The sequence below is a fragment of the Mobula hypostoma genome, chromosome 6, assembly GCF_963921235.1.
Source record: "Mobula hypostoma chromosome 6, sMobHyp1.1, whole genome shotgun sequence".
Classification (NCBI taxonomy): Eukaryota; Metazoa; Chordata; class Chondrichthyes; order Myliobatiformes; family Myliobatidae; genus Mobula; species Mobula hypostoma.
The window spans coordinates 148,217,325-148,232,412 of record NC_086102.1 but is presented as its reverse complement, the minus strand read 5'-3'; the positions used below and the strand labels follow the sequence as shown (position 1 = coordinate 148,232,412).

The window sequence follows — 15,088 nt, the reverse complement described above, 5'->3', positions numbered from 1 at the left end:
CATGTTCCAAAGACATATGGATTGGTAGGCTGCGAGCGAGTTATTCGGCATGGTAAACATGACGGCGCTTGCAGGCTGCCCCCAGCACATCAACGGACTGTATTGGTTGCTGACAAAAATGATGCATTTCATTGTATGTTTCAATATTTTTATGTACCTGTGACAAATAAAGTTAATCTTTATCTTCAAATAATCAGTCTTTCCAGGAAACACATGTGCTCCTGTAGAAAGGATTTGCTGAAGATCAAACAGCAACACATTATAATTGATGAAAAGCAAAGTGACACTTCTGCATTTGGCATATTATGACAATTCTGGACTAAAGAAATCGTGTTATATCCGCGCCCAGCCCACGCATCATTGCCGTTCGCTACTGTAGTACAGTTTTATGATTCCTATGCTCTAATCACACAATGATGCAATTGCTGTTGTGTAAAAATCTTTTCAAATTAGGCAAAGAAACCAACCAAGCTCCTTGACTATTTGACAAGTATACACTCTGATAAAGCAAACAAGAATTTGGCTTATTTTCAGTCACTTTGTGAAAACTTTCAGAAACAGTAAACACTTCAAAATATGTTTGCCAGCACTTCTCAATAAAACAGTGATGGTTTGCATGCTCATGCCAACATCTCACTGCTCATTGTTAAATCTGGAAAGTCCCACACAACTGGAGAAATACTGATTCTGCCAGCTGTAAGAGAAATTCTGAGTATGATTTTGCATAAGCCATCAGACCAAATAATTAAAATGATTCATCTCAACAACTGTGTTCAAAGACGAAAAGATGAAATATCTGAGAATATGGAAGACACATTGTGCAACAAACGTAGGATAACAGAATTCACTCTGCAGTTGGATGAGTCAACTTTGCCAGGAAACGAATCTTTGTTTCTTGGTTGTGCTCGTTTCATAAAAGCTAAAAGTGTGATTCAAGAGTTGTTATTTGCAAGGCAACTAGAAACAGATATGAAGGGTGTGTCAATATTTCGGGTTGTTGAGAAATTTTTCAAAGAGAAGGATATTCTGTTCACCAACATTCCTGCTTGTGCAACAGATGGGACACCACCAATGATAGGATGCCACTGTGGTGTTACTACTTTCTTGAAAAAAGCCATACCTACCATTTACCATTCACTGTCAACATCTTGTCACAAAAGAACTATGATAAGCTGCACAAATCATTAAATATTATTATCACAATGGTAAATAAAATCAAGTGCCATGCTGTCAATTCTCAACTATTTCAAGAGCTTTGTATTGAGAATGACAAACAGTTTAAGCGCTTGCTGTTGCATACAGAAGTCTGATGGCTCTCAAAAGAAAACTGCTGAGACACTTTTATGTGCTTTTTGAAACTGTGATAAAACTCAAGAATATTAGGCATGATATTGCTTATTCAGAATTATTCATAAAATTTAGTGAAACTGATCAATTGCAAGGAAATTATGTGAATATTATCAAAGTCAAATCAGTCTTCTCCATATTTCTGTCCAAGTTAATCCTATTTAAGTGCAACATTGGCTGACACGACCTTTTCCACCTTCCAAGCCTCTCTGATTTGGAAGAGAAAGAAATACCAGATGATGATAAACTATGCCCACTTGCATGATTTGCATAATGACATGTCTGAGAGATTTCAGGATCTTCTCTCAATCCAAATTCCAAATTGGGTAATAAATCCATTCCTAAACACTTGTAACGAGGATAGAGGAAGAACTGATCTTGCTGCAAAATGACTTTGAGCCGAAGTCGAGGTTCAAAAAATTGTGTCAAGACTTTTGATTGAAAGAAATCTCTGAATGTTTCCCTGCACTGTGGAAAAAAGGTCAAGATGTTCTTCATTGTCTTTCCAACATCATATTTAATAGAACACAGTTTCAGTACCATTGCCCAAATTCTATCAAGGCAACGAAACAGACTGCAAATTACTGAACGTGGGGAGCTGAGACTTCTCTTGAGTGGCAATCAGCCTGATGTTGAGGAACTGATATCAATGCACCAAACAAATCCATCTCATTGAAAGGTGATAAAGCAATGAAGTAATGAATAGTTGCACTACTGATCTAAAATCATTGATAAAAATTGTTTCTACTGTAATTAAAGGAATCATTTTAATTGCAACTTTAAATAGATTTGAATATTTTTTGCAATTATTTGCCACTGCTTTGAATTTGTCGTCCCTATTTTCTTTCACTGTGGCTAGCAAGGGAGAGAGAATGCTGGGGATGTGGGAGCCAAGGAGGCATTAATCGAGAAAAGATTGGGAACCACTGTTATGGTGGGTGATTAACTGGGACTCCCTTAGTGCCTGAGGCTTTGATGAGGCAGAATTTATTAGGTGCATCCAGGAGCTTTTCTTGAAACATTATGTATATAGTCCAACCAGGAAATGGCCATACTAGATCTTGCATTGGGAAAAGAGCCTGGCTAGGTGATCAAAGATTCAGTAGGAGAGCATTTTGAGAACAGTAACTATAACTCCTTAAGTTTTCAGACAGTTAGAGATAACGATAAGAGAAAACTTTGGAATAAAGTTCTAAATTAGTGATAGACTAAATATAACAGTATTAGGCAGAAGATGAGAAGAGTAGATTGAGAGTAGCTGTTATAGGGACAATTATCCAAGGAGCCTAGAGGAAGTGGATGAGGTACCAAATTAAGACTTGTGCATCAGTATTCACCAAGAAGAATATAGAGAATACTGAAATCAGGGAAAGGTATATTGTGTGTAGTTCTGATTACTGGAAAGATGTGAAGACTTTGGAGTGGGTGCATAAAAGGTTCAATAGAATATCGCCTGGATTAGACAATATGAGCTGTAAGGTGTTAAACAAATTTGGATTGTTTTATTTGGAGTGTTAGGAGCTAAGGAGAACCTTGATTAGAGCATATAAAATTTTAAAGGGCATAGATAGGTTAGATAGTCAGAGTGTTTCTTCCAGCAAAAATGTCAGTTACGAAAAGGGCATAGCTTTAAGATGAGAAGGAGGTTAAAGGAGAGATACTGCGACAAATTTTGTCTGAAGTCGCATGTGTCTGGAATGCATTGCCATGGGAGATGGTGGAAACAGATACAATACCAACATTTCAGAGTATTCAATCAGGCAGGGGTGGATATATTTAGACCATCTATTGGCAAATGGGATTAGATTAAATTTGTATTATGGTTGGCACTCCTATTGTGGGCCAAAGGGCCTGTTTCGTGCTGTACTATTCTATGTTCTATCCTTAAGAAGTGCTAATTGGTTACAGTAAATTACCCTACGTAGGTGGGTGACAGGAAAATGAGTGATAAGTCTAAGGATAGGTGAGAGAATAGCTGGTGTATAGCTCAGAACTGAAAGCCATGATGGATATGATGGCCAAGTAGCCTCCTTGAACAATGTATGGAAGTACTAAAACATAATGTAAATATAAAATGTGATGCTGCAACTGGCTATTCATGGATTCATTTAGTTGTTGGATTTTCCAATTTTTGGAAAATTCTACCAAAGTCACATTCTTGACTCTACTGTGAGAAACAGACTTAAATATTTAGATAGCACTTCCTAACCTTTCTAGAACACTTGCACCTTTCTATCTATTACTATGCAAATAGTACTAGGCACGTACAGTATGTCTGCTACTACTTGTAATATCCAATGACAAACTATCTAGTGGGCAATGTTCCCTCTAATTTTTAGTAGTCAATGTGCGCAAAAATCTTACGTTGTGCAATTTTTTTTCCTGTGACAAAAATATGTGCGCACTGAATGCAAACATGGGACAGTTTATGTAGGTTTACAAAATATTTGAGATAAAACTGCACAGAATCACAACAAAATAACATACATATTTAAGTCACTCACACAAAAAATGCTGGTGAACACAGCAGGCCAGGCAGCATCTATAGGAAGAGGTACAGTCGACGTTTCGGGCCGAGACCCTTCATCAGGACTAACTGAAAGAAGAGATAGTAAGAAATTTGAAAGTGGGAGGGGGAGGGGGAGATCCGAAATGATAGGAGAAGACAGGAGGAGGAGGGATGGAGCTAAGAGTTGGAAAGTTGATTAGCAAAAGGGATACGAGGCTGGAGAAGAGAGAGGATCATGGGACGGGAGGCCTACAGAGAAAGAAAGGGGGAGGGGGAAGCCCAGAGGATGGGCAAGGAGTTATAGTGAGAGGGACAGAGGGAGAAAACAGAGAGAAAAAAAGGGGAAAGATAAAGATCAAAATAAATAAATAAATAAATAAATAAATAAAGGATGGGGTACGAAGGGGAGGGAGGGGCATTAACGGAAGTTAGAGAAGTCAATGTTCATGCCATCAAGTTGGAGATATTTAATTTTTATCATATTTAAGTCATTCAGTTATTTTTTCTCTCTCCTGTCTTTGGCATTTACCCATTCTTTGTAAACTCTATCTCGACTAATAGAACTTCTATCCCATTGATAGCTTTTGATTCTCATTAACATATCCAAATGGCATTCACCTAAACGGTTTCTCAGCTTGTTTTTGAGTTGATTCATTAGGCTGAAACCTCATTCACAGTCTGCACTAGACGCAAGAAAGGTTCCCTCAATATCCATCAACTGTGCAAGGTCGCAAAACTGTTCATTTTGAAGTACAAATGCCACCACTTGAGCGAAGTTTGAAATCGGTTTGGATTTAATTTTTTCTTGCACGGAAAATTTGAAATCATTAAACTGTCTATTACAATATTTTCAGGTAGAAAATCATGATGTTTTAGACATAAGGCATTAACTTGATCATCGCCAAATGTGAAGTCACAATCTGCAATTGTGGAGAAATCAAAAGCTGACCATTCTTGTACCTCAACTTTGATCTCCTCTGGGTTTGATCGTTTTTGCTCTCGCTCATCTGCACTCAACCGTAACGTGTCGCATTCCTGTAACGGGTAATGATGGGTTCTGTTGCCTGAGTTTTTGTACACCATCCAAGTGCGATTTACTTGCCAAATGACGCCTCAAAAGGTTTCCAATTATCATCCCACTTCTTTCAACTAGCAAATCCTCCAGCAACTTTTGCATCACGATGATGCAAAACAGGTAACTCCAGTTTCCCAATCATACATAAATATTTCTCGTAGCTGAACGCTCATGACCTCATGTGCTTTTGGTATAACAGTTTCTACTATTTTGTTAAGCCATTCAACTTTAAACAAATTTGCAGTTCTTTTGCGCTTCACGCCCTTCGCTTCTTTTGAATTAGACATAGTGAATCAAAATTTTTCCAATAAAAACTTAGGCTACGTCTACAATACGCCGGATAATTTTGAAAACGCCGGTTTCGAGTAAAAACAATAGGCGTCCACACACGTTTTTCAAAATATCTCTGTCCACATTAGACGGATATTTGGGCGAATCTCCTCCTACTGGGCATGCGCAGGACACACAGAAAACAAGCAAAGAGGAAATGGTATACTTGGTGCGCATTTGTCCAGTTACAGAGTAGAAAAACTTAAAAGGAATTGCTCTTGGCTTTCGCGCAGGAGGACTTAAAACTAAAAAAAAACAAATACTGGAGCATATGGAGGCAACGACAGGGAGTTCACGAACAGTCTGACCTGGCTGACGACGGAAATTGAAAAACTGACTAACTCTGTTGCATTAATAAAGCACCTTGTTAAATGTATAAAAATCCTCAAAAGCTGAATCAGTTTAAGTTGCAGACAGTGAACGAACCATTGGGAATAAATCAGCCAGGTTTCTCTGAAAATCTCAAAACAAATGGCCTAAATTCAGCACATCCTATTACTCATCTTCTCTATCCACTGCATACTTACACCATTGCTTAATCCAGCATTTGATAGCTTGTATAATTTCAGCCATTCAAAGACAGTAGCCACAATACCACTCTCTTAACTTCCTCCCACTCTGTCTTAAATGTGCTTCTCCTTTTTCTAAAACTATGCCTTCTAATTCTAAATTCAAAGTTCAAAGCAAGTTTACTATCGAAGTACACGTCATCATATACAACCCTGATTTGCATTTTCTTGCAGGCATTCACTAAATATAAACACAATCGAATCAATGAAAAGCTACAAAGATGGATGAAAAAAAATCAACATGTAAAAGATAACTATTTGAGTAAATATAAAAATAAAAACAAAATCGTAAGAAGAAGAAGATAAATAAGTACTAAATAATATTGAGAACAGAAGCTGTAAGAGTCTTTGAAAGTGAGTCCATAGGTTGTGGAATCAATTTAGTGTTGGTGTAAGTAAAATTACTTACTCTGGTTCAGGAGCCTGATGATCGAGAGGTAATAACTGTTCTTGAACCTGGCGGTATGGGGACTAAGGCTCCTGCACCTCTTTCTCAATGGCAGCAGTGAGAAGAGAGTATGGCCCTTGGTGGGGGTCCTTGGTAATGGATGCTGCTTTTCAGCAAGAGACTCCTCATAGATGTAATCAATGGTGGGGAGGTCTTTACCTGTAATGGATTGGGACATACCCACTACTTTTTGTAGGATTGTCTGTTCAAGGGCATTGGTGTTTCCATACCAGGCTGTGGTGCAACTAGTCAATATACTCTCCACTGTGCTTCTATAGAAGTTTGTCAAAGTTTTCAATGTCATGCTGTATCTTTGCAAACTTCTAAGAAAATAGAGGCACTGGTGTACCTTCTTTGTAATAGCACTTAACTGCTGATCCCAGGACAGATTTTTTGAAATGATAATGCTGAGGAATTTAAAGTTACTGACCCTCTCCACCTTTGATCCCCTGATGAGACTGGCTTATGGACCTCCTGCTTCTTCCCTTATAAGTGTCCTGAATGAGCTCAAACCACCAACGTTTTGGTTAACATGCTGACCAATTAAGGCACAGAGACAACCTGCTATGAGTTCCATCAGAGCTCATAGTTTTCAATATTATCAGCAGTTATTTTTCTAAACTTGTATATAGGCCCAATGAGAATCAACTAAACTGCAGTCAAAGCCACAATCAATCTCAATTAATTTCAGCAGCATAAGTCCCAGATGATTTTACCTCTGATGCCTCATCTGTATAATCAGTTGACCATCTGAAACCACATGGAAATAGCAGACATCAAAACTGGGACTAAAACGTAGTGGAACCAGTCACCATTTTTAAAAACAAAAATCTAGTGCAAGGTACCTTCAATGCCAAACACTTCCCAAATGTTCAAACTATTTCATCATGGCTTCCACCTAGCCAGCCTTACTGAAGTCCTCAACTTCATCCGCCACAGAAGTGAACAACATCACCACCCTCTGTCAATCTGGTATATGCATCATCCTTACCTCCTCTACTGTTTGTGCCATGTCCAGTATCTCACTATGTGCAATGAGAGTACCAGAGCTGTAAAATCAAGGGTTGTTCTCTTTATCATTACTATCTTCAGTATGTTCCTCCCAACTTGATCAGATGGTTGTTCTTGATTATGTAAGATGAATGTACACTGTACATAGATATAGGAGAGAAATAAAGATGTGTGCTTATATAACTTTCAGCTGGTGAATCAGAATTGTGGACTGATGCGGAGGCACTGTATGATATAAGAAGTATGATTAGTTATAATGATTGTCGATTTTGATTATTTCAGCTGCTGGCTGTAGCTTTAGCAACTCTCGACTAATAATAACCAAACCTGACTCTTTCTTGGCTTTGGGATATGTAGGCACATCTGTGTCTCTGTGGTTAGTTCTTGCTGATCCCTGTAGTTCACTACGACAGAATGCATGAAAGATGGAAGTGACTCAGGGCATTACACTTGGATGATCTGGCTGTAACCTTTGAAAAGCTGCAACATATTTAGATATCATGTGCAGATATGAGTAATGCAATGGGAGAAGTCTATGAACTTGCGGTGAATTTATCATTGTCAGAGGCTGGCTGTACAGTTAATAGTGCTGGCCAGAAAGAACAGCAGTCTACAAATCAGTGGAATTGGATGAATCAGGGACAGTAGAAACCAATTGTCCTTGTTCTTGCCATGTGCTTGAAGGCGATGGAGATGGCCATTTTGTGTGATTTTGTCCTTGGAGTTCCCCCTCCCCACCACTTTTTGAACTCTGAACTGATACTTGCTCTGGGATAACCTAATCAGAGCAACTGAATATGGACACGAGGATTTTCAGCTAACAACCCTGCTAAACCCGAAACCATTCTCAGACAAGTAGCTATATATTATATAAAGTGGCAGGCTTGCAGGAGAAGCAATCTGTGATCTTGTTAGACTCATGTCTGGGTCACCTAGTTTAACTGGTTTGAACCAGTCAGAGTTGAAGGAACAAAGGCACAAAGCTGAGGGCAGACACCATAGAACTATGTTGGTTGTAGGCTTGGACCACAGCCAGTAAAACCCTGCCTCAGCTCTCATTAGAAACTAATATTTATATTGCTCCTTTAATCATATAGTAAAATGAACAAAGAAGTTTCCCAGGAATATCACCAAACCTTTAAAGACAAGGCAGGATGATTCTTGCTTTCCCAGTGGAGGTTGGATTATAGCAGTATTTTAAGAATAGAAAAGGTGTTAGAACTAGTGAGGTTTAGGAAAGGAATTCCAGTGCATAAAACCTCTGTCAAAGATGTACACAGCTGTCAAGGGTTAAGATCACAATCAAAAATATCTAATAAGCCTGAAATCAAAGAGAATTGTTGGACTGGAAAGCATTACAGACATAGGAAGAGAAATGAAACTACAGATGAAAATGAAATTTTAAACTTCTGTAATTGCTTAAGTGAAAGCAAGTACAAGTCAGCTTTTCTACCAATGACTGAATGTCCTTAATTACATAGGAAATTTCGACATTTCAGTTCATGGCATCCTCAACTGCCAGGATGAGACCACACTCAAGTTGGAGAAGCAAAACCTTGTATTCCATCTGAGTAGCCTCCAACCTGATGGCATGACAATCAATTTCTTAAACTTCCAGTAATACCACCCCCAATCCTTCCCAATTTCTGCTTCCCTCTCTTATCTTATCTCTTTACCTGCCAATCACCTCCCTCTGATGCTCCTCCCCCTTTCCTTCTTCCATGGTCTTCTGTCCTCTCCTTTCTCCACCCCTTTATCTTTCACCAATCAACTTCCCAGCTTTTTACTTCACCCCCTCCCCAGTTTCACCTACCATCTGCCACCTTGTACTACTTTCTTCCATCCCCCAACCCCCCCCCCCCACCTTCTTAGTACTTGAAGTACTGTGTCCAGTTCTGGTCGCCTCACTATAGGAAGGATGTGGAAGCATTGGAAAGGGTACAGAGGAGATTTACCAGAATGCTGCCTGGTTTAGATAGTATGCATTATGATCAAAGATTAAGGGAGCTAGGGCTTTACTCTTTGGAGAGAAGGAGGATGAGAGGAGACATGATAGAGGTGTACAAGATAATGAGAGGAATAGATAGAGTGGATAGCCAGTGTCTTTTCCCCAGGGCACCACTGCTCAATACAAGAGGACATGGCTTTAAGGTAAGGGGTGGGAAGTTCAAGGGGGATATTAGAGGAAGGTTTTTTACTCAGAGAGTGGTTGGTGTGTGGAATGCACTGCTTGAGTCAGTGGTGAAGGCAGATACACTAGTGAAGTTTAAGAGACTACTGGACAGGTATATGGAGGAATTTAAGATGGGGGCTTATATGGGAGGCAGGATTTGAGGGTCAGCACAAAATTGTGGGCCGAAGGGCCTGTACTGTGCTGTACTACTCTATGTTCTATAAACTATAACTGAGTTAGCACAGTTCCTTTGTTTTTAAGAGTATTAGTTCTGAATTCATAACCCAGTCAAGAATTCACCACAAAAATTTATTACAAATGCTATCTTTTAAGTTTACATGTTAAACGGTTCTCTCTAGTGGAAATAAAATATCCCATTATGTTTCACTAACAGACAATATGAAGGAGAATCCTAAGAACTTCTACCTATATGTTAAGAGCAAGAGGATTGCAAGGCACAAGATTGGTCCTCTGTAATATCAGAATGGTAATCCACACATGGAGCCAAAAGAAATGCAAATCTTAAATGAAGTTTTTACATCCGTAGTTACTCAAGAGACGGACACAGTCTATAGAAGTGAGGCAAAGCAGCAACAAGGTCTTGGACCCTACACAGCAGTGGGCCCGGAGGTTGGAGACCACTGCTATACAGATTTCAGAGGAGGTGTTTGCCGTCTTGAAGCAAATCAGGGTGGACAAATCCCCAGGGACAAACAAGGTATTCCCTCAGACCCTGTGGGAGCCAGGTCCTGAAATTTACAAGGGCTCTAGAAGAGATACTTAAAACATCCTTAGCGGCAGGTGATGTCTCAAGAGTACTGGAGGACACTGCTGTTTAAGATAAGCTCTAAGAATACAGCAGGACATTATAAACCAGTGAGTCTGATATCAGTAGTAGGAAAGTTATTAGAAGGTATTCTAAGGGACCAGATATGATATTGGATATACATGGATTGATTTAAGAATAGTCTGCATGGCTTTGTGCAAAATAGGTCATGTCTAATCAACCTTAGTTTTTTTGAGGATGTTATCAAGAAAGTTTGGCAAGTCAGTGGATGCTGTCTAGATGGACTTCAGCAAGACATTTGACAAGGTCTCGCATGGGAGGTTGGTCAAGAAGGATCAGTCCTTTGGCATTCAAGATGAGGTAGTAAATTGGATTAGACGTTATCTTTGCGGGAAAAACCAGTGTGGTAGTAGATAATTGCCCCTCTGACTGGAGGCCTGTGACTAATGGTGTGCCGCAGGGAAGAGTGCTGGGTCCATTGTTGTTTGTCATCTATATCAACGATCTCTATGCTAATATGGTTAAATGGATCGGCAGATTTACAGATGACACCAAGATCAGGGGTGCAGCGGACAGCAAAGAGGACTATCAAAACTTACAGCAAGACCTAGACCAGCTGGAAAATTGGCAAGATGGAATTTAATGCAGACAAATGTGAGGTGTTGCGCTTTGGGAGGACCAACCAAGGTAGATCTTAGACAGTGAGCAATATTGCAGTGAGGAGTGTGGTAGAACAAAGGAATCTGGGAACTCAGGTCCATAATTCACTGAAAGTGGTGTCACAGGTAGAGAGGATCTTAAGAAAGCTCTTGGCATATTGGCCTTCATATTGAGTAATAAGTACAGGAATTGGGATGTTATGTTACTGTTGTACAAGACATTGGCCAGGACGCACTTGCAATAACATCTTCAGTTTTGTTCACCCTGCTATCGGGAAAATGCCTTTAAGCTGGAAAGAGTACAAATGAGAAATGTAATACAGATGTGTAGAAAATCATTAAGAGAATTGATAGAGTGGACATCTATCTTTTTCCCCAGTTGGGAAATTATGAACTAGAGGGTATAGGGTGAAGGTAAGAAAGATTTCAAGAGGAACCGGAAGAGCAACATTTTTCATCTAGAATGTAGTCAGTATTGGTATGAGCTGCCAGAGTATGTGGTTGAGGCAAGTACAATGCATTTAAAAGGTACTTTTGACAAGTACATGGCTAGGAAAGGTTTAGAGAGAAATGGGCTAAAAAGCAGGCAAATGGGTTAAAAGGTACTTTTGACAAGTACGTGGCTAGGAAAGGTTTACAGAGAAATGGGCTAAAAAGCAGGCAAATGGGACTGAGATGGAAATCATGATCAGCATGGACCGAAGTACCAGTTTCTGGGCTGTATGACTCTTTTGAATCTAACAAATTTTTGGCACAGTTAACTTGTTGGTAAACTGCTGGTTCTGACAAATAGTCCAGGAAACTATTTATTGTTTATAAATTCTATTGTTTTTCTTTAATTTCCTGTAATTCTCTGCAATAAAATGCATCTCAAGATAGTATACAGTGACATATTTGTATTTTGAGGACCTGAAACATTTCCAACTTACTGAATGTTTCCAGCACTTTTGCATTAACATTTCCAGCATCTCTATTTTCGGGCTTTCGGGAGAAGGTTTACTGATATTTCCCAGTGCCTTGAGTTACCTGTTGTCCAGGTACCCGCTCTGGCCTGGTCCTGATCGGGCCTCCAGGACGGCCTTGCACCAGCCGGAGGCCGCAGAACATTCTAGACCGTTTCCGGTCTGCGCGGCCACCATTTCTGCACGCCGAACTCATCAAACATTCGTCTGCCTTATCGGGACCCGTGCAGAGCGGGTGACCACGGCAGGATCGGGGAGGGGGAAAGCGCATGCTACGGTACCGTGCGGATACCAGTAATCGGGACCATCAGCAATTATTTTTAAACAGTAAAAAGATGGCGGGCGCACCAGGCCCGCACCCCCGCAGATGGCGCGGTGAGGCTGCGCGCGCAGCCTAAAGGCGGTGCGGCCCTGCCTGGCCGGACGGGCCCGCCTCGTGCTCCTTGTGTTGGTACCGAGCGGAGAGGATGCACACGGCACTCGAGTGAGGTATTTAAACACCCATTTGTTTTGCTTCGCACAACCGAGCTATTGGGCGCCGTGGTTGTGCTAGGACTCTCTCGCCTTGCGGCCCTGGCCGGCAGCTGTCCGCCGTTCGTTCGTGGGGATTGATTCGTGTTATTTTTTTTACGGGGGGGGGGGAAGAAGTTCGCGAGTGTACAAAGGACAGGAAGGAGAGAAAGCGAGGGGTGAAAAAGGTCTTGTGATGGGTCTTGCTCAGCTTAAATTTAATGCAGCATAATGATTAATGTGCCGTTAGGAGTGCTTTCAAACCTCCCTTTACAAAAAATAATAATTTAAGCGTGCTAATTTACCGGCTGATGCCGCAAATCGGGAGGATGGTCATTCTGCCCGCGTTAGATAAGTGGTGGTCCTTGGTTGGGCGGTCAGTGAATTGGGGGAGGGGGTGTCTGATTTATTTTCTTGTTAAGACTGATGCCACTTTGGGTGCTGCCTCTCCGTCACCCTCTCCTCTCAACCTTCAGATCAGAAATTTGGTGTGCTGCGTGTGGGGATGAATTTTGTTTCTCCTTTTCGTTGCAAATTTCTATCCGCAGTTGGCGCATTTTTAGTATTACTCCGAACACGACGAGTCTTCATTTTTTTTTCCAATCGGGTTTTTCCTTCCACCCCCTATTATGGATAATTAACATTAAAATATTTTAATCTTTGTTAAACCGCAAATTGGGGAAAATGACGTGTAATCCGTTGTATTATAGTTGTTGAAATGCCACCTTGAAACAGCAAGGAGAGCTTCACTAGATCGCTTCTGAAAATGTAATGTCATTGTTTCTGAATTGATAACTTGCGCAATTTGTTGCATCGTTTTTATATTTTTTATTTCAATTAGTTATTGAGTATTTTTACATTAAAGGCTTATGGTGTACTACATGTTTATGTAACAGTTGCACGTTAAAATCCTAATCGCTGTTCTCAACTGCAGCTTAAATTTTCATATTATTCCGTAATGATTTCTCTTTTGCAGGTTGAAAACCGTTTCCATGTGGGTACTTTAAATTGAAACCTTTAAGGGTTGGCCTCGTTTTACTGTGACAGAAGCTTATTAAATGCTGAATTTGTCATACATTCATTAACTAAAAAATAATAGAAACCAATATAAAAATAATTGTTTGTGACCATGGGTCAGGGTTTTAATTTTATTTGATGAAGCTTCTTGATGTAGTTGAGCAAGCATTTTTGAAATTATTACCCCTGTACCAATTTTTAATTGTCTATTTTATTTTACTTTAGTATAATGAATATAAACAATTGATCTGAAGGGCCTCAGTACAACCCATCTAAGAAGTATGAGTAAAATAAATCATAACCTTCATCTTGCTTAGACAGTGGTTGTAGTGTTGGGAGTATAATGGCTCTGAATTTGTATTCTGGGCACTGCTGAGCATAACCAATAGTGCCATCTGGCTAGTACTGACCTGTCTGAATACCAGTATTTGTATTCATCATTGGAAGCTAACTGACTATTTGAAAAATAAATAAGAAAATGTAAATAATTCAGCTCCTTGTAAATTCTTGGGCTGCATTGTACCAGCATTTGCATCTGAGTTTTGATCTGGCAAACAAGTGCATGAAGTCAGATTAAAAATGGTCTGCATTTGAATTTTAGCAATGGGCATCTTTATATCCTGTGACTCAACCTGCCAAGGTTAGTACAAGGATCCAACAAGTATTCAGTGACCCAGTTGATGAAATCTGCTGCATGAAACTTAAAATTTAACAGATCTGTTTCTTATTAATGTTGCACATAAGCTTCTTCCCCACTCTGCTAAATCCACCATCACTACTTCTAATCCTACCAGAATTCTTGTTTCTTTATCACTCCTACTTAATGAGCTTTGTCTTAAATATATCAATGCAATTCATCTTTATTACTCAAACACAAAGAAATCTGCAGATGCTTTAATTTCAAGCAACACACAAAAGTTGCTGGTAAGCGCAGCAGGCCAGGCAGCATCTCTAGGAAGGGGTACAGTAAACATTTTGGGCTGAGATCCTTCATCAGGACTAACTGAACGAAGAGCTAATAAGAGATTTGAAAGTGGGAGGGGGAGATCTGAAATGATAGAAGACAGGAGGGTGAGGAATGGAGCTAAGAGCTGGACAGTTGATTGGCAAAAGGGATATGAGAGGATCATGGGATAGGAGGCCTAGGGAGAAAGAAGAGGGGGAGGAAAAACCCAGAGGAGGGGCAAGGGGTATAGTGAGAGGGACAGAGAGAGAAAAAGAATGTGTGTATATAAATAAATAACAGATGGTGTACATTGGGGAGGTGAGGCATTAGCGGAAGTTTGAGAAGTCAATGTTCATGCCATCAGGTTGGACGCTACCCAGATGGAATATAAGGTGTTGTTCCTCCAACCTGTAGCTCTTCTTTCAGTTAGTCCTGACGAAGGGTCAGCAACTTTTATTGCTTCATCTTTAATACTGCTAGTTTATTGGTTCATAAGCTTTTGAATTAACTGAATTAGTAACTTTTGTATGTCTCCTAATTTCAGATGCCTTCCAAATGAAAGCCTTTCTATCTGCCGTTTCAAATGTTAGTATCCATGCCAGCATCCTTAATAAAATTTAATTTTTAGTTTTGTAGTAAATAATTTCAGCAGTCAGTTATCTGACTGATATATTGCTATTTATAAAATTTGAAGGTAGCCAAAGCTTATTGTCTATTCAGTATACTACAGTATTTTACAGAATTG

General features: G+C 39.9%; 1 protein-coding gene and 1 long non-coding RNA gene across 5 annotated transcripts in view; one reads left to right on the top strand and one right to left on the bottom strand.

Moving 5' to 3' along the window:
* Positions 1-1,102: 1,102 nt before the first annotated feature.
* Positions 1,103-12,062, bottom strand: LOC134348495 (uncharacterized). Its single transcript, XR_010018433.1, has 3 exons — positions 11,838-12,062; positions 3,852-3,943; positions 1,103-1,815 (listed from the first exon to the last, which is right to left on the bottom strand). It is a non-coding gene; the product is annotated as an uncharacterized LOC134348495 (long non-coding RNA).
* A 189-nt stretch (positions 12,063-12,251) lies between these two features.
* The window catches only part of slc39a10 (solute carrier family 39 member 10), an 86,367-nt gene continuing 83,530 nt past the window's right edge, over positions 12,252-15,088 (top strand). The window contains exons 1-2 of one of the 4 annotated variants that reach the window (XM_063051961.1): positions 12,318-12,359; positions 14,888-14,928. The gene's annotated coding sequence lies outside the window, so the exon portion shown is untranslated. Of the gene's footprint in view, positions 12,360-12,418; positions 12,569-14,887; positions 14,929-15,088 lie in introns of those variants that run through there. The other 3 variants (XM_063051960.1, XM_063051963.1, XM_063051962.1) reach the window with 3 other exon arrangements.